This window comes from Arachis ipaensis, chromosome B7, assembly GCF_059453495.1.
Source record: "Arachis ipaensis isolate K30076 ecotype BB chromosome B7, ASM5945349v1, whole genome shotgun sequence".
NCBI classification, from domain to species: Eukaryota; Viridiplantae; Streptophyta; class Magnoliopsida; order Fabales; family Fabaceae; genus Arachis; species Arachis ipaensis.
This window is the reverse complement of record NC_142442.1, coordinates 33304024-33323851: the sequence shown is the minus strand read 5'-3', so window position 1 is coordinate 33323851 and position 19828 is coordinate 33304024. Positions and strand designations below refer to the sequence as shown.

General features: G+C 40.7%; 1 non-coding gene across 1 annotated transcript; it reads left to right on the top strand.

Moving 5' to 3' along the window:
• The first annotated feature begins 6214 nt into the window (after nt 1-6214).
• On the top strand, nt 6215-6322 carry LOC148550785 (small nucleolar RNA R71). Its single transcript, XR_015893257.1, has one exon. It is a non-coding gene; the product is annotated as a small nucleolar RNA R71 (small nucleolar RNA).
• The last annotated feature ends 13506 nt before the right edge of the window (nt 6323-19828 follow it).

The window sequence follows — 19828 nt, the reverse complement described above, 5'->3', positions numbered from 1 at the left end:
GATGTTAACACACGCTCATGAGTACATGTGAAAACTCATTAATGGAAAATAGCTAGTGCATATGATGACAAGTGAATGCAAGGTGTTTATTGGCATGACGGCAAAGGGCATGAGTAGCATAGATCAAGCATCACTCGTAACAAACCATCACGTTTGTATTGACAATTAAATTCAATGAATAAAATAGCAAAGAGAATTTGTGAAAAGCAAGTATTGAATATGAGAGTAGAAAATGTAAAGAAGTTCATAATGCCATATGGGCTTTTTCACAAACACATAGCATGCATGTAGAAAAAGCTCTTGAAAATAAGAATTTGAACATGCAAGTAATCCCTTAAAAAGCAATATATAATTGTCAAACAAATTTACAACAATCCACAAGCATATAAAAATAAATAATGACTCACATAAATTGATAACACCAAGTAAAAAGGAGAAAGAAAGAAAAAGAAAATATGAACAATGAAGGTAAAAAGAAAAGAAAGGAAGATAACATATAAAAATAAGAAGAATAATAGAAAAGTAAGGAGGGAAGGAGAACAAGAAGAACCTTGTTAATGGGGGTGAGAGAGAGTAAAAAGTGAGAAAGAATGAAGAAGGGAAGAAGGGAGGGAGAAGAAATAAGGAGGGATAAGAGAAAATAGGATTTGGGGAGAAAAAGATATGATAATTTGGCAAATCAGGAAAACTGTGCGGCGCAAGCGACGCAGTCGCGTGGGGCACGCGGTCGCGCGTCTTGCGCTTAAACTCAATGACGCGATCATGTCGGTCACGCAGTCGCGTGACCCGTTTTAGGCTAATGGCACGAGGGTAGCCTCGCACTCGCACAACTCTCTGTTCAAAATCATAATAGTGCCAAATTTTGGGTGACGCGATCGCATGGGGCATGCGATCGCGTGAATGGTCAATTATTGGGATACGACGCAGTCGCGTGGGGCATGCGATCGCGTGAGAGGGACTGCACGTCCAGCACCAGTCCAGCACCACTCTATCACAACTTTCGGCTGTGCACCCTTGTTACGTCGAAATCCAGGTCACGCGGTCGCGTGGGAGGCCATTATTCCCATATGACGCGGTCGCGTCAGCGATGCGATCACGTGGGGTGATTTATGCCATTGGCACGCCTCCAGCCCTGCTCCTGCGTAACTCTCTATTCATATTATTATTGTCTCCCAGCTCCCTGCGACGCGGACGTGTCAATGAGGTGGTCGCGTCGCGTGATTTTTTTTTTTAAATCTGTGAATGCAGATGCACGAAATGTACTAATGAAGAGAAGAGTTATTGAATAAGAAAATTAAAAATAAGGAAAAGAACGATCATACCATGGTGGATTGTCTCCCACCTAGCACTTTGCTTTAACGTCCGTAAGTTGGACGCTCCACTAGCTCAGTCTTCGGCTATGTGGGGATCTTCCATGAGGAAGATCTTGAGCTCCTTGTTCTTCTTCAGCTTCTCACCATGGTACAGCTTTAAACGATGTCCATTAACTTTGATAGGTTTAGAGCTTGAAGGATGACTTAGGTGATAGACTCCGTACGGTTCGGCCTTCTCTACTCTGTATGGACCTTCCCATCTTGATCTCAACTTAGTCGAGACTTGTAAAGGAGGACTAAGTCCCCAGGTTGGAACTCTTTCCTCTTGATGTGCTGATCATGTACAGCCTTCATCTTCTCCTTGTATAGTCTTGAGTTCTCATAAGCTTCTAGGAGAAAGCTTTCCAGTTCTTGCAGTTGCAACTTCCTTTAAGCTCCGGCTCTCTCAATTCCCATGTTGCATTCCTTTACTGCCCAAAAGGCTTTGTGCTCTATTTCAACAGGGAGATGACAAGCTTTTCCATAAACTAAGCGGAAAGGACTCATCCCAATGGGTGTTTTGTATGCTGTTCTATATGCCCAGAGTGCATCTTGTAGCCTGGTGCTCCAGTCTCTTCTATGAGGTTTGACTATCTTCTGCAAGATACGCTTTATCTCTCTATTTGACACCTCGGCTTGCCCATTAGTCTGAGGATGGTAGGCTGTTGCAACTTTATGAATTATCCCATGCTTCTTCATTAGTCCTGTTAGTCTCCTGTTACAAAAATGGGTGCCTTGATCGCTCACGATTGCTCGTGGTGATCCAAAGCGACAAATAATATGGTTTCTCACAAAGGAAACAACAGTGTTAGCATCATCATTGCGGGTAGGAATTGCTTCTACCCATTTGAAAACATAATCCATAGCTAACAATATATAGAAATAACGATTAGAATTTGGAAATGGACCCATGAAGTCAATTCCCCAAACATCAAAAAGTTCACAGAAAAGCATAATCTGTTGAGGCATCTCATCCCTCCTGGATATATTACCAAAATTCTGGCATGGAAAACAAGATCTACAAAATTCAGCAGCGTCCCTAAAAAGAGTAGGCCACCAGAATCCACAGTCTAAGATTTTCCTAGCAGTTCTTTGAGGGCCAAAATGTCCTCCACTCTCAGATGAGTGACAGGCCTCTAAGATGGACTGGAATTCTGATTGAGGCACACACCGTCTAATTACCTGGTCAGCGCCACATCTCCACAAATATGGGTCATCCCATATATAATATTTAGACTCGCTTTTCAGCTTGTCTCTTTGATGCTTAGAAAAGTTCGGAGGGAAGGTGCGGCTAACTAGATAATTAGTTACAGGTGCATACCAAGGGACTATCTCAGATACTGCTTGCAGGTTATCAAATGGGAAATTATCAGCTATAGGAGTGGAGTCATCTGTAATATGTTCAAGGCGACTCAAGTGGTCTGCTACTAAATTCTGGTTACCACTCTTGTCCTTAATTTCCAAATCAAATTCTTGTAATAGCAGTATCCAACGTATAAGCCTTGGTTTGGACTCCTTTATAGATAATAAATACTTTAGAGCTGCGTGGTCTGAATACATACTACCTTCATACCAAGTAAATAGGCTCGGAATTTATCCAAAACAAAAATAATAGCAAGAAGCTCTTTCTCAGTAGTAGTGTAATTAGATTGAGTGGCATCTAGAGTTTTAGACGCGTAAGCAATAACAAAAGGATCCTTACCTTCACGCTGAGCCAATGCTACTCCTACTGCATGGTTGGAAGCATCACACATTATTTCAAATGGTTGGCTCTAGTCTGGTCCTCTTACAATTGGGGCTTGAGTTAGTGCAGTCTTCAGCTTATCAAACGCTTGTTTGCAATTTTCACTGAACTCGAACTCAATATCTTTTTGCAGTAATCTGGATAAGGGAAGTGCTACCTTACTGAAGTCCTTAATGAACCTCCTGTAAAAACCTGCATGGCCAAGGAAAGAACGGACCTCTCTCACAGAAGAGGGGTAAAGTAAACTAGAAATAACATCCACATTTGCTGGATCTACAAAAATGCCAGTGTTAGACACAACATGTCCTAGTACAATCCCTTGTTTAACTATAAAGTGACATTTTTCAAAATTTAATACCAGGTTTGTACTAACACACCTATCTAATACTCTAGATAATTCATCTAAGCAAAGGCTAAAGGAATCGCCATAAACACTAAAATCATCCATAAAAACCTCCATACAGTCCTCAATAAGATCAGAGAAAAGACTCATCATGCACCTCTGGAAAGTAGCTGGTGCATTGCACAAGCCAAAGGGCATTCTCTTGTAAGCATAAGTCCCAAAAGGACATGTAAAAGTGGTCTTTTCCTGATTCTCAGGAGCTATATGAATCTGGAAATAACCTGTGTAACCATCTAGAAAACAATAATGCGATTTACCTGACAAGCGATCCAGCATTTGATCAATGAATGGAAGAGGATAGTGATCCTTACGGGTTGCTTGGTTGAGGCATCTGTAGTCAATGCAAACCCTCCAGGCGTTCTGAACTCTGGTTGTCAGGAGCTCTCCATGCTCATTCTTCACTGCAGTGACTCCAGACTTCTTCGGCACCACTTGTACTAGGCTTACCCATTCACTGTCTGAGATGGGATAGATGATGTCTGCCTCTAGTAGTCTGGTCACTTCCTTTTTGAGAACCTCTAGGATAGTGGGGTTCAGTCTTCTCTGGGATTGACGGACAGGTCTTGCTCCTTCTTCTAAAAATATTCTATGCTCACAGACTTGAGGGCTGATGCCTACTATGTTTGCCAAACTCCAACCAATTGCCTTCTTGTGCCTCCTCAGCACACCAAGTAGCTGCTCTTCTTATTGAGAAGTGAGTTCCCTTGCAATGATAACCGGAAACTTCTGCCCGTCTTCAAGGTAAGCATATTTGAGGTGTAGAGGAAGGGGTTTTAATTCTAACTTCTGATCATGTTCAGGCTCTGGGTTGTCTGGAGCTGGTAACAGTGGTAAGGCACTGTCATTGTCCTCTGAAAATGTCCGCACACTTAGACCTTGTCCTGTGTGCTTCTCTTCAAATTTCTCCTGGTAGAATTCAGCCACGGTTTCATCTATAATGTCACACTTGAGGATAGAGTGATCCTCTGGAGGATGCTTCATAACTCCATTCAGATTGAAGATCACTACTCGGCCATCTATTTCAAAAGAGTATGTTCCTGAAAAAGCATCTAATTTAAACTTTGAGGTCTTCAGGAATGGTCTTCCGAGTAGGATTGATGATGGCTTGTTTGAGTCATTTTGGGGCATTTCCAGGATATAAAAATCAATGGAAAATGTGAGCCCTTTAATGCCCACTAATACGTCTTCAGCAACTCCAGCCACTGTGATAATGCTTTTATCTGCTAACACAAAATGAGCTGCTGACCTTTTTAAGGGAAGGAGCCTCAAAACATCATATATAGACAAAGGCATTATACTCACACATGCTCCTAAATCATACATGCAGTTAGAAATTATCACACCACCAATAGTACAATTAACTATACAAGAACCTGGGTCACTACACTTTTCAGGTAAACCTCCCATTAAAGCAGATATGGAACTTCCTAAAGGAATAGTTTCTAATTCATTAATTTTGTCTTTATGTATACATAAATCTTTTAGAAACTTTGCATATTTAGGTACCTGTTGAATAACATAAAAAAGGGAAATAGTTACTTCGACCTTTTTGAATATCTCTACCATTTTGGGATCAGGTTCCAGCTGCTTCCTGGGCTTCCTTGCAAGTTGTGGAAATGGAATGGGAGTGGCGTTTTCTGCAGTGTCTGCGCCTTTTAGTGCTTCCTCCTGTGGTTGCACTTCTTCTTCTTCAGCCACATCCTGTATGTCCTCTTCCTCTTCAACATCTTCTATTTCCACTACCTCTTCAGCTGAGGCGTGTTCTGGTGGGCTTGTCTCCTCCTAATTCCTCTCCTGCAGTGTGGTTCCAGACCTCAGGTTGATGGCATTAATACCACCCTTGGGATTGGGTAATGGTTGAGAGAGAATTCCACTGGAGCTCAAAGGTTGATTATTGAAGTTATTCATTGATCCTATCTGGGAGACAAGAGCCTGCAAAGTAGCGGTCAGACCATTCAGAGTGGCATTGATGTTGTTTTCCATGGTCTGTTGTCTCCGATCAATAGATTGTAGTAAGTCATCATTGGCAGATAAAGAAGGATAGGTAACTTGAGAGGTCTGCTGTTGGGTATTCTGTGGTCCTTGGGATTGCCTTAGGTGAGGTGCTCTGTAAGGCTGATTCTGATTCTGCTGCCTGTTGTTGTTGTTATTCCACCTCTGATTTCCCTGATTATCTCTGTCTCCTCTGTTGTTGTTGTTGTCCCTCCAATTCTGGTTAGAATTGTCTTGCCATCCGTGGTTGTAATTGCCACCTTGATTGTACCCTTGGTTGGAGCGGTCATAGAAGTTATGTGTGGCTGCCACGATGTTGTCTTCCTGCTGGAGCTGCGGACATTCATCAGTATAGTGGCTATAATCAGTGTAGATTTTGCAAACTCTCTGTGGGACTAACTGTTGGTTTTGCTGTGCTGGAGAAGGTTGAGCTTGCTGAACTTGTTGTTGATTTAATTGCAACTACTTCAGCAAGTTGGTCATTTCACAGATACTCTGAGTTAAAGCAGTAGTCTCTCTGCTAGAGGATACTTCTGCCACGGCTTTTGAACGGCCTTGTTTCTGCCTGTGATTCCTAGTAGATTCAGCTAAGTCACTGATTAATTGCCATGCTTCATCAGTGGTCTTGTACTTTTTCATAAACCCATTGCTAACACTTTCCAATGTGGTCTTATCTTGGGGCCTCATGCCCTGTGTGACATAACCGAGTAACACTATCTTGTCAATCATATGGTGGGGGCATGCTTCCAGAAGATTATTGAAGCGCTCCCAGTACTCATAAAGAGTTTCAGAATTATCCTGAACAATCATGGAAATATCTTTCCTCAGTTTATCAGTAACTTCAGCTGGAAAGAACTTTTCCAAGAATTCTCTTCTCAGTGTATCCCAATTGGATACAATTGCTGCTGGTTGAGTATAGTACCACTCTCTTGCCTTCCCCTCAAGAGAAAACGGGAAAGCTTTCAGCAAAATTAAAGTTTCATCTGCACCATCACGCTTAACAGTAGAACAGGCTGCCTGAAAATCTCTCAGGTGCTTGATAGGCTCTTGAGCAGGTAAGCCATGAAACTTGGGCATCAAATTGAGCAGTGCGGTCTTTATTTCAAAGTCCGTAGCTACCGTTGGGTGATGCGCTCGAAATGGTTGCATTGTAAAATCAGGGGCTCCAGCCTCCTGGATAGTAACTCTTCTGGCTGCTGCCATGTTACCTGCGCGTGAAACAACCAAATCAGTAGAACGGGGGCTGGTTTCTTTTTCAAGTGACGTTTTAGATCCGCCCTCAGAGAGGACTAACCGACGCCGAGCTTGCCTTATTCCTGAAATAGTTCTTTCAATCTCAGGATCGAATACTAGCAAGCTTGGATCAGGAAGCGAACGTGTCATCTAACGAAAGAAACAAGCAGCTCATAGTAGCAAAATAAAATAAAATGCAAATAAATAATTTCTAATTAATAACTTTAGCACTCTATTGCAACTCTCCGGCAACGGCGCCAACAATTGATGCGAGCAGAAATTGGCGAGTTAAGAATGATTATAAAATATGCATTGCAAGTATAGTTCTCAACCAACCAGAAATCCGCTTATCAATTTAGAAGGGTGTCACAAAAATTAAAATTAAAATACTGGGAGTATGAATCCCAGGTCGTCTCCCAACGAGTTGCAGAAAAGTGTGCTATTTTATTAATCGAATGTTTTCAAAAAGGTTTGAGTTGAATGGCAGAAAATTAAATTAGAGAATTTATATAAATCTAAATAAAAGCCTTGACTGGGAGTTGATTAGCTGGAAGTCCTATTCTTGTTGCAGTGCTCTCAAGATTAATTGAGAATTGGGGGTTATTCTATTTAGTTGTCCCTTACTAAGTAAGGGAAAGTTAAACAAGTTGGAATGCTATTCTATCCACAAGTCCCAATCCGCTCTTGGGAGGATTGGTGTTAGTGACTAGAGAGCAATCCAACAATAAACCCAATTACAATCTTTCTCTTGAGCATCCCAACTCAAGGATTTCTTTCAATCAACTCCCCATCAAGTTAGGGAACTACTCGCTCATTGTAAACGAAGAATTCATAACATAAGAAAGGAAATTAAAGAAAGACATGATAAATAATGATCAAAGGATTAATTAAAAATAAAATTGATTCTTGTATTAATAAATGCTAAAATAATCCAATAGTAAACTTGAGTAAATTAAGGAACATGGAAGAGTAAGAGACAAGTAAAGAGAACGAACTAGAATGTCGAAGTCTTGATGAGGCAATAACTCTTCTCAATATCCCAATGCAAAAACAATGAAAAATAACGAATCCTAAAAACCATGAATGTGTAGAGAGAAAACCTAGAGGAGAGGAAAACTAGATCTAAAAACTAAACTATGCGGAATGAATGTTGTTGTTGGTTTCTGCATGTTCTCTGGCTCTAGTATGCTTTTCTGGGCCGAAAACCGGGTCAAAATAAGGCCCGAAATCGCCCCCAGCGATTCTGCAGATTATGCAGATCGCGCATGTCACGCGGTCGCGTCATCCATGCGGCCGCGTCATTCGACTTTCTACTTTTCCACGCGGTCGCATCATCCATGCGGCCGCGTCGCTGCGATTTCATTTCTTTCACGCGGTCGCGTGATCCATGCGGCCGTGTCGCTTCTCGCTGGTCATCTCCTCAATTTCTTGTGTTCCTTCCATTTTTGCAAGCTTCCTTTCCAATCTCCAACTCATTCATGCCCTATAAAGCCTGAAACACTTAACACACAGATCACGGCATCGAATGGAATAAAGGAGAAATAAAATATATAATTAAAAGTCTCTAGGAAGCAAGTTTTCAATCATGCAATAACTTTAGGAAGGAATTATAAATGCATGGTTATTTAACGAATAAGTGGGTAAAGATCATGATAAAATCACACAATTAAACACAATATAAACCATAGAATAGTGGTTTATCAAGCACACCCTGGAGGACAGGCTTACTGGCGTTTAAACGCCAGTAAGCATAGTAGAATGGGCGTTTAACACCCAGTCTGACAGCATTCTGGGCGCTAAATGCCAGAAATGGTAGACAGATTGGCGTTTAACGCCAGAAAAGAGTGTCTGGTTGGCGTTAAATGCCAGAAATGGGCATCAGCCTGGCGTTTAACACCAGAAAAGGTAGCAGAGTTGGCATTAAACGCCAGAAATGGCACACAGAGGGTGTTTAAACGCCAGAATGGTGCAGAGACCAGAATTCCTTGGCACCTCAGGATCTGTGGACCCCACAGGATCCCCACCTATCCCAACTCACTCTCTCTCCTCTTCACACCTCTCCATAACACTCTTCCCCAAATACCCTTGACCAATCATATCAATACCTCTTCCCCAAACACCATTCACCTATCAAATCCTACCCTCTTCTCCACAATCTCTTCACCACTCACATCCATCCCCTACTCCCCAAAAACCCATCATAAAACCCCACCTACCTCACCATTCAAATTCAAAACATTTCCCTCCCAAACCCAACCCCCTCTTACACGAATTCCCTCTCTCTTTTCCCCTATAAATACCCCTCCTTACCACCTTCAATTTCACACATCATAAACACTTAAACCCCCTGGCCGAATTCAAAACACCCCTCTATCTCCTCCATTTCTTCTTCTTCTGCTATTTTCTTTCTTCTTTTGCTCGAGGACGAGCAAACCTTTTAAGTTTGGTGTGAGAAAAAGCTCTGCTTTTTTGTTTTTCCATAACCATTAATGGCACCTAAGGCCGGAGAAACCTCTAGAAAGAGGAAAGGGAAGGCAATTGCTTTCACCTCTGAGTCATGGGAGATGGAGAGATTCATCTTAAAAGTTCATCAAGACCACTTCTATGAAGTTGTGCCAAGAAAAGGGTGATTCTCGAAGTCCCCTTCATGCTCAAAAAGAGTGAATATCTGGAGATCCGACGTGAGGTTCGGAGAAGAGGTTGGGAAGCTCTCACCAACCCCATCCAACAAGTCAGAATCTTAATGGTTCAAGAGTTCTATGCTAATGCATGGATCACTAAGAACCATGATCAAAGTGTGAACCCAAACCCAAAGAATTGGCTCACAATGGTTCGGGGGAAATACTTATATTTTAGTCCGGAAACCGTGAGGTTGGCATTCAACTTGCCAATGATGCAAGGAGATCCTTACCCTTTCACTAGAAGGGTCAAATTTGATCAAAGGTTGGACCAAGTCCTCATGGACATCTGTATGGAAGGAGCTCAATGGAAGAGAGACTCCAAAGGCAAGCCGATTCAACTGAGAAGGCTTGACCTCAAGCCTGTGGCTAGAGGATGGTTAGAGTTCATCCAACGCTCTATCATTCCTACTAGCAACCGGTTTGAAGTTACAATAGACTGGGCTATCATGATCCATAGTATCATGAATGGAGAGAAAGTAGAAGTTCATGAGATCATACCTCTAGAACTATACAACGTGGCGGACAAGCCCTCCACTTTGGCAAGGTTAGCCTTCCCTCATCTCATATGTAACCTATGCAATTCAGTTGGAATTGTTATAGAGGAAGACATCCTCATTGAAGAGGACAAGCCCATCACTAAAAAGAGGATGGAGCAAACAAGAGAGCCCACTCATGGACCTCAACAAGAGCATGAGGAAGTCCCTCATCAAGAAATCCCTGAGATGCCGCAAGGGATGCATTTCCCTCCACACGACTATTGGGAGAAACTCAACACCTCTTTAGGAGATTTGAGTTCCAACATGGAACAACTAAGAGTGGAATACCAAGAGCACTCCATCATCCTCCATGAAATCATAGAGGACCAAAAGGCCATGAGAGAGGAGCAACAAAGGCAAGAAAGAGACATTGAGGAGCTCAAGCACTCCATAGGATCTTCAAGAGGAAGAACTAGCCGCCGTCACTAAGGTGGACCCGTTCTTTAATTTTCTTGTTCTAATTTTTCTATTTTTCGGTTTCTATGCTTTATGTTTTGTCTATGTTTTGTCTTTATTACATGATCATTAGTGTTAAGTGTCTATATCTTAAAGCTATGAATGTCCTATAAATCCTTCACCTTTCTTAAATGAAAAATGTTTTCTGAAAAAGAAAAAGAAGTACATGAGTTTCGAATTCTATCTTGAAAATAGTTTAATTATTTTGATGTGGTGGCAATACTTTTTGTTGTTTGAATGAATGCTTGAACAATGCATATTTTTTATAGTGAAGTTTATGAATGTTAAAATTGTTGGCTCTTGAAAGAATAATGAAAAAAGAGAAATGTTATTGATAATCTGAAAAATCATAAAATTGATTCTTGAAGCAAGAAAAAGCAGTGAAACACAAAGCTTGCGAAAAAAATGGCAAAAAATAAAGAAAAAAGAAAGAAAAAGAAAAAGCAAGCAGAAAAAGCTAGTAACCCTTTAAACCAAAAGGCAAGGGTAAAAAGGATCCAAGGCTTTGAGCATTAATGGATAGGAGGGCCCAAAGGAATAAAATCCTGGCCTAAGCGGCTAAATCAAGTTGTCCCTAACCATGTGCTTGGGGCGTGAATGTGTCAAGTGAAAAGCTTGAGACTGCGCGGTTAAAGTTGTGGTCCAAAGCAAAAAGAGTGTGCTTAAGAGCTCTGGGCACCTCTAACTGGGGACTCTAGCAAAGCTGAGTCACAATCTGAAAAGGTTCACCCAGTTATGTGTCTGTGGCATTTATGTATCCGGTGGTAATACTGGAAAACAAAATGCTTAGGGTCACGGCCAAGACTCATAAAGTAGCTATGTTCAAGAATCAACATACTGAACTAGGAAAATCAATAACACTATCTGAATTCTGAGTTCCTATGGATGCCAATCATTCTGAACTTTAAAGGATAAAGTGAGATGTCAAAACTGTTCAGAAGCAAAAAGCTACTAGTCCCGCTCATCTAATTAAAACTAATCTTCATTGATAATTTTGGAACTTATTGTATTTTCTCTTCTTTTTATCCTATTTTGTTTTTAGTTGCTTGGGGACAAGCAACAATTTAAGTTTGGTGTTGTGATGAGCGGATAATTTATACCCTTTTTGGCATTGTTTTTACATAGTTTTTAGTATGTTTTAGTTACTTTTTATTATATTTTTATTAGTTTTTATGCAAAAATCAAATTTCTGGACTTTACTATGAGTTTTTGTATTTTTCTGTAATTTCATGTATTTTTTGGCTGAAATTGAGGGACCTGAGCAAAAATCTGATTGAGGCTGAGAAAGGACTGCAGATACTGTTGGATTCTGACCCTCCTGCACTGGAAGTAGATTTTCTGGAGCAACAGAATCCCAATTGGCACACTCTTAATTGCGTTGGAAAGTAGACATCTTGGGCTTTCCAGAAATGTATAATAGTCCATACTTTGTCTGAGATTTGATGGCCCAAACTGGCATCTAAATGCCAGTCAGAGACCCTTTTCTGGCGTAAAACGCCAGAACTGGCACCAGAACTGGAGTTAAACGCCCAAACTGGCATCCAAGCTGGCGTTTAACTCTAGAAATGGCCTATGCACGTGTAAAGCTCAATGCTCAGCCCAAGCACACACCAAATAGGCCCCGAAAGTGGATTTCTGCACTATCTGCACTTAGTTACTTATTTTCTGTAATCCCTAGTAACTAGTTTAGTATAAATAGCACTTTTACTATTGTATTCGTAGTTTTGGAACCTTTGGAGTTTATGCCATAGGTCACTTTTTGGAGGCTGGCCATTCGGCCATGCCTAGACCTTTTTCTCTTATATATTTTCTATGGTGGAGTTTCTACACCTCATAGATTAAGGTGCGGAGCTCTGCTGTTCTTCATGAATTAATGCAAGTACTATTGTTTCTCTTTCAATTCATGCCTACTTCTTCTCCAAGATATACTCTCGTACTTAATTCAGTTAAGTCAGAATGAAGGAGTGACCCGTGACAATCACCCACTATCTTCGTTACTCGCTTAGCTAAGATCCGCATGCCTGACAACCACAAGCGGTCTACATGATGTTCAACGTAGTCATTGGACGACAGCCGGAGTATATTCTCTTGGGTCTCTAATACACAGACCGAGTCCGTGAGATTAGGATCTTCGTGGTATAGGCTAGAACTAATTGGCAGCATTCCCGAGATAAACCTTGACTGTGGTATTCCGAGTAGGATCTGGGAAGGGATGACTGTGACGAGCTTCAAACTTGCGAATATTGGGCGCAGTGATAGTGTGCAAAAGGATATAGAGATCCTACTCCGACGCTAGTGAGAACCGACAGATTATTAGCCGTTCGGTAGCTGTACCTGGTATTTTTCATCCAAGACGAGAAATCCGACAGTTGATTAGCCGTGCAGAGGCCGTACCTGGTATTTTTCATCCGAGAGGATCATACAGCTTGCCATGGAAGGGAGTACGCATGATTGGAAGAAGGCAATAGGAAAGCAGAGGTTCAGAAGCAACAAAGCATCTCTAAACGCTTATCTGAAATTTCCACCAATGAATTACATAAGTATCTTATTTTATTTTATGTTTTATTTATATTTTAATTATCAAAATCTCATAACCATTTAAATCCACCTTACTAAGATTTACAAGATGACCATAGCTTGCTTCAAGCCGACAATCTCTATGGGATCGACCCTTACTCACGTAAGGTTTTATTACTTGGACGACCCAGTGCACTTGCTGGTTAGTTGTACCGGAGTTGTGAAAAGTATGATCACAATTCCGTGCACCAGCGCCACTACTAGGCAACATTCTCCCACTTCTGTTTTAAAACTCGATCCTAGGAAAAAGTAAGTTCGGCATAAAACTTAAACAATTTAATATGTCTAGAGAAAGAAAATCAACTTCAGTACTACACGAACAATCCACATACATAAGCAGCATGAATAACCCATGATAAAGTTAACAAACAAAATAAAATATCCTAAAACAGAAATGACGTTAGCAAAACTTAAAAATTAATAAACAAATTTAATTACATTGTAAAAAAAACCTAACTAAACACTAATTACTCTAATTATTCTAAATTATTCTAAACCCTAACTAAAACATTAACCACTTTAAATTATTTCAACAATAAACTATAGATCAACCCTATTTACTCTAAACTAATTTAAACCATAAACCCTATCAAAAATTAGCCTAATCCAACACAATTAATATATTAATATCCTATATCAAACCTTGATAAAAAAAATTAAACTCTAATTACTCTATACTAATTTAATTAAACTAACAAATAACAAATTAAACTAAATACTAATTTCTCTAAATTACTCTAAATCCTAAATAAACCCGAACTAAACACTAATTTAAACCATAAACCCTATCAAAAACTATCCTAATATAATAAAATTAATATATTAATAACCTATATCAGAAATTAACATAACCTAACAAAATTAATCTAACCTAAACTAATATATTAACCTAATGTACAAATTAAACTAACCTAGTTGTGGAAGAGGTAGTGGCTGCGGATTTCAGATGCTACAAAGCCACTACCATAGAAAAGAGGTGGAGGGCGATGGGAGATTAGGGTTATGACAAAAAATAAAAAATGAAAAAAAAAACATGACAACAAAAGCTTACCCTAAGAATGGAGGGTGAGGGAACAACGAGAAAAGCATGACACGGTGACTACGGCGAGTCTATGTGGTGGCAGTAGTAGTAGAAGGAGCTTGAAGACAACATTCCCTCGTGCAGCACCCACGATGGCAGAAAAGGGGGCAGTGACGGTGGCAACGGTGGACCTTAGTGGTGGAGACAATAGAGGCTAGTGATGAGAGAGGAGAGAGAAGAGAGAAAAGAGGAGAGAGAATGATGATGTAAAAATGAGAGACGGGAGTGCAAATTCAAATTTAGGTCAACTCTAATGTTGGATTTTTTGACGAAAAAATACGATGGTAATATTGGTTTCATTTACTAAAACGGTGCATTTTTTTAAATTTGATTATCGTCAGATTTCTTCGACGCAAAATCCAACGATAAAATGTGTGCCATTTTAATTTGAACTCGTGCTATCTGTTACCTTCGAGTTTTCGAATGAATTGTTCAATCCGACGGTAAATCTAATAGTTCGATAAAATTGCCACGCTAACCATTGAAAACTTCAACAGTAAAACCGCTGGTAAAGGTCATCACAAAATCTGACGATAAATTCGACGATATTACAACGCATTTCTTGTAGTGTAAGTCTAATAAAATTGGTTAGTGGTGTTCTATATAAATAGTAGTCTTCTGCTCTTTGCTTGTAGCTGAAGAAATAACACAAAAGAATGAAATTCTATTTTTCTATCATCTTCAATCGCTTCATTTCCATTACTCACTTTCAGTTTACTGCAACCAACAATTTTTAGATTTCTAGATTTTTATTTGATATCTAGAGACTTAAATTCATCATGACAATAGTACTCACCAATAATTTTGTATCAAAATACTTTCTTTCACGAATTGCTGACTAGCTCAATGAGAAGAATTTTATCATTTGGAGGCATTTTGCTTTGGTTACAATCGAAACCAAGAATTTGAAAATTATCTCTCTATCAAAAAAATACCAAACAATTCGTTAGTAAAACTACCAAAATTTCTAAAACTTATGTTATTTCTACCACAAAAATCTCAGATCGAGTAAAAAGAGTGTAAAGAATGAAAACTCTTGTAAGATCCGATTAATTAACGGCTAATTAACCCATAAATGAGAATTTATTCTAGAAAGCCAAAAAATGTTATTTTTATGGCTTAATATGATAGAGGAAATTGAGACGAGAATTTCGGTACCAATTTTATAGAAATCGGACCAAGATTGGACCGAATGGGCCAAACCGGGCCAACCGGACCCAAAGTGGGCCCTTGGCCCAACTAAACTAAACCAAAACCCTAGTTTTCAGCACTCTCTCTCCTCATTTGAGACACTAAACACGCTGAAATGGAGGCCATGGAGGGAAGAACACTCTCTCAAGTTCTATCTCTCACTTGATCTTCAAACCACCATAACTTTTGATCTAGAGCTCCGATTGCCGCTCCGTTTGCGGCCACGCGTTCACCGCGGAGAGCTCTACAAAACCCATACAATCAATCTTGAGGTAAGCCACGTTTTACTGTTCGAAATTCTAGCCCTTGATTTCGAGTTTCATGAGCAAAAATGTTGAGATTTTGGGTTCTTTGATGTTATAGGACCCAACTCTCTTGAAGGAGAAGGTTAATCTTGTCTCCTTGGACCTTGGGTGTGGTAAGATTCTCAACCCTAGTATAATTTGTTGTTCTATGATGTTTGGGTATTGAGATGTTGTGTATGGGTATGATGATTGTGGCTTAGGTTGTGTATATGTGAATATTGGAGCTTGATTGGTGATTTTGGAAAGCTTGGAAGAGGGTTTTGTGTGATAAAATCTGTTCTTAGAGGTGTTGATACCTTGAGAGCTTGTGGACAAGTGGTTTGGAAGTGCTCCGGTTGAGCTTGGGGAATCGGCTAAGGTATGGTTTTAGTTTCCCGTATCTAATATGTAATGTGGTAGGAAATACTTAGGCTAGAGGCCCTAAGATAGGCATTGAATTGTTGGTGTTGTTGAATGGTTGAAATATATGATGTGTTCATATATGTGATTATGAATATTGATGCCTTGATTGTGTGAAATATGAGAAATGCATGTTGTGATATATGCTTGATGGATGATTGAGGTTGAATTGATGGGTGGTACCATGTTGATGGTGAGTATGATGTTGATTATGTATAATGATGGTTAATTGGAAATGGTATTATTGGAAATTGGGATGAGGAAGGATGTATGACATGATATTGTATTTGTCCTTTAGCCATTTGATTGAGAAGTGTTAAAATGGTTGGATGTGGTTTGGAAACCTTGGTAAAGTGTCAATGTGTGAGTTGAGGATGGCTTGTTGTTGATTTTGGTACATTTTGAATGATTTCAAAGAGAATGATTGAAATTGGCATGTTTGATTGATTTTGAAAAGAGTTGAAAGTGGCTTGTTTTGAAAATGGCACCTTGTGGTTTTGTATGAAAACATGGTTTTTGGGCATACTTTGACGGGACATAACTTGGACTACGGATCTCTGATTTGTGCCAAATCTGTTTAGAAATGAAATTGGATCTGGGATGTCCATGCCGTTCGAAGAACGAGTGAAAAACGATTTAAAATGAGGAAGTTATGTCCGTCGGAAGATTGGGGTTTGAATCTGTAAATTCTGCAGCTTTTAACTTAGAAAATTTTTAGCAGAATGACCCCTCGCGCGTAGGCGCACTTGGTGCGTACGCGCCGTTCTTCGAGAAAGCGCCATCCACGCGTGCGCGTGGAGTGCGCGTACGCGTGGCCCTGTTTTCATCCCAAAGTTGATTTTTGAGTTTTAAAAGCCAAATCTCATACTTCTAAGCCTCCGATCTCACCATTTATGTCTTAAATCATTATGACATGCCTAGCTATTAAAAAGGGGCTAGTGAATGAGGTAACTTGCGAGTGAAGCAAGGGAAAAATGAATGATCAATGAGGATCAAGATGATTATGTGAGATGCGGAGGATGGTGGTGGAAGTGCTTGTTAAGCCATGGGCCGAAAGGCTGTAATTGCTAATGAAACGGCTGGTTATGGATTTAACCGTGAGCCGGAAAGGCTGTGTATAATATGAATATTGGCTGGTTCTGGACTGAACCGTGAGCCGGATGGCTGATATGGATGTTGATCCATGGATGAGAATTTATGCATGCTTATGCTGAATTATTGATAATTGAGATTTGCACTTCCACTATCAGAGGCACGAGATCCCTGGGAGGAAGCAGTGGCTAGCCACCACGTGCTCCAGGTGGAGACTCGAGACTCTGTTGACCCTATGTCGTAAGTGTGGCCGGGCACTATGAAAGACCCGGATGAGCTCGCCCCCGAAATATTCACCAGTGAGGGTGATGGATATGGATCATGTTTATGATCAAGTTTATAACGAGTATAACTCGAGTTGGGGATGCGCGACAGAGGGACAGTCCAATGGTTAGCTACCAGGACTTGTCGGGTTGGCTCTATAACCGACAGATGATATCATCAGCCACTAGGGACAGGCATTCATCATATGCATACTATGTGAATTGTTTGAGATTGCCTATTTGACTGCATATTACTTGCTAATTGTCTAAATGTCTTAACTGCTCCTATTTGTATATTCTTTGTCTGATATAATTGTGTTTGCTATTATATACTCCTGCTGGTGGTTGGGAGGTTTGAAGGAATTGGAAAGGGAAGTATTAGTTAGACTGAAGAATCTTTAGTCAGATACCCTTATATGGTTTAGCTTGTTTATAAGCTTTGATATTATCTGGAGGAAGTTCTAGGATTGCCTTTGGCTTTCCTCTATTATTATGTATTATATATGTGGAAGCTGTTACCGTGCTGGGGACCTCTGGTTCTCACCCATGCGGATTTTGTGGTTTTCAGATGCAGGACGCGAGGCTTCTCGTTGAGGCATGCTGGAGACTTCTGGATTAGCGAAGATCCTTTGTTCTTGGGACTCTGTTTTGGTTTATATATCTTGTTTAGATACTTTTATCTCCATTAAATAATACAAACTGTGATGACTCCTTCTAGAGGGGATTTTGGAGAATAGGTTGTATGTATTTGTGTCCCTTTGGGTTTCCTTTGGGGTTTCCTTATTTTATTATATGTATATATTATTATGCTCGGACCGGTTATCTTCGCAGCCGGATTTTGAGTCTTGATATTCCCGTTTTTGACACTCTTTATATATATGATCTTGCGTTAGCTTATCCTTTTCTCGTTACGTTATCGATCGGAGTGTTGCGCGTTCGAGTTACGGTTTTTGTTTATCCCTTTTTTTCTACAAGGCTCCTAGTTATAATCAATCATTCATACTACTATACGTACTAAATTTTTGTTTTAGAGGTCGTAATACCTTGCCATCTCTGAATTATGACTTAAGCATAAGACTTTGTATGGTAGGGTGTTACATTATGGTATCAGAGCAGTTCGTTCCTATAGAGCCTGAGGGATGGACTGACTATGCTTCTGTGCATTCTCTGTGTGTGTGTTATGTGCTATTAGTATATCTGCTTGATATTATTGGCATAAACATTCATGAGCATGCATTTGGGACTTTGAAGCACTAGACTTCCGATATTGAGACTGATCAACTTAATATCGATTGTTGGGTGTGTATAGGAACCAGATGGCGCCTCGTGGACGCGGTAGAGGTAGTGTGAGAGGTCGTACGAATGCTCGTGCACCGGAGAATAACCCTAATGACCCGGTGAACTTTATGGCTGCGTTGGAGAACATGGCTGCTGCTATGCAAGCCACTGCTGAGGCTCTTGGTCAACAGATGAACAACCATGGTAATGATGGAGGTGGAGTTCAGGGTCCGATGACCTTGGCAAACTTTTTGAAGGTTAATCCGCCTAGGTTCAAGGGAACTACTGGCCCGACTGAGGCTGATACATGGTTTCAGGCTATAGAGCGAGCATTACAAGCACAAGTGGTACCTGAAGGACAGCGTGTCGAGTTTGCCACTTATATGCTCACCGGTGAAGCGTCGCATTGGTGGCAAGGCATCCGACGTCTTCTGCAGCAGGGTGATGACTATATCACCTAGAATGTCTTTCAAGAAGAGTTCTATAAGAAGTACTTTCCGACTTCTGCTAGGACGGCCAAGGAGCTTGAATTGTTGCAGCTGAAGCAGGGTACTATGTCTGTATCTGAGTATACTGACAAGTTTGAGGAGCTGTTCAGATTCTCTCGTATGTGTCAAGGGACTCCGGTGGAATATGAGGAATGGAAGTGTGTTAAGTATGAAGGAGGACTCCGTAGTGATATCTTCAGTTCAGTAGGACCAATGGAGATTAGGACTTTCTCCGAATTAGTGAACAAGTGTAGGGTTGCTGAGGAGTGTGTGAAAAGGGCAACCGCTGAGAAAGGGAGTCACAAAGGTTCATTTCCACAGAACCGAGGGAAGGGCTTTGCACCTAGAGGTCCGTCTTTCAAGAGGGGAAGCTCTTTCAGGAGGCCCAACAACAACAACAATTTCCAAGGGAAGAAGTTTGGGAAGCAACCTCAGAATGAACAAGCTTGTACTAGGTGTGGGAGTCACCATTCGGGAGTACCATGCAAGGCCGGATGGGGTTTGTGCTACAATTGTGGAAAGGCGGGGCATAAAGCCACAAGTTGTCCAGAGAAGCAAAAGCAAGGTGCTGGGAAATCACAACAGACTGGTCGGGTGTTCACCACCTCAGCTGTGGGTGCAGAGGGATCCGAGACACTCATTCGAGGTAACTGTGAAATGGCTGGTCAAACTTTAAATGCTTTATTTGATTCGGGAGCATCGCATTCATTCGTTGCATTTGAGAAAGCCCATGAGTTAGGGTTGAAGATCGTAACCT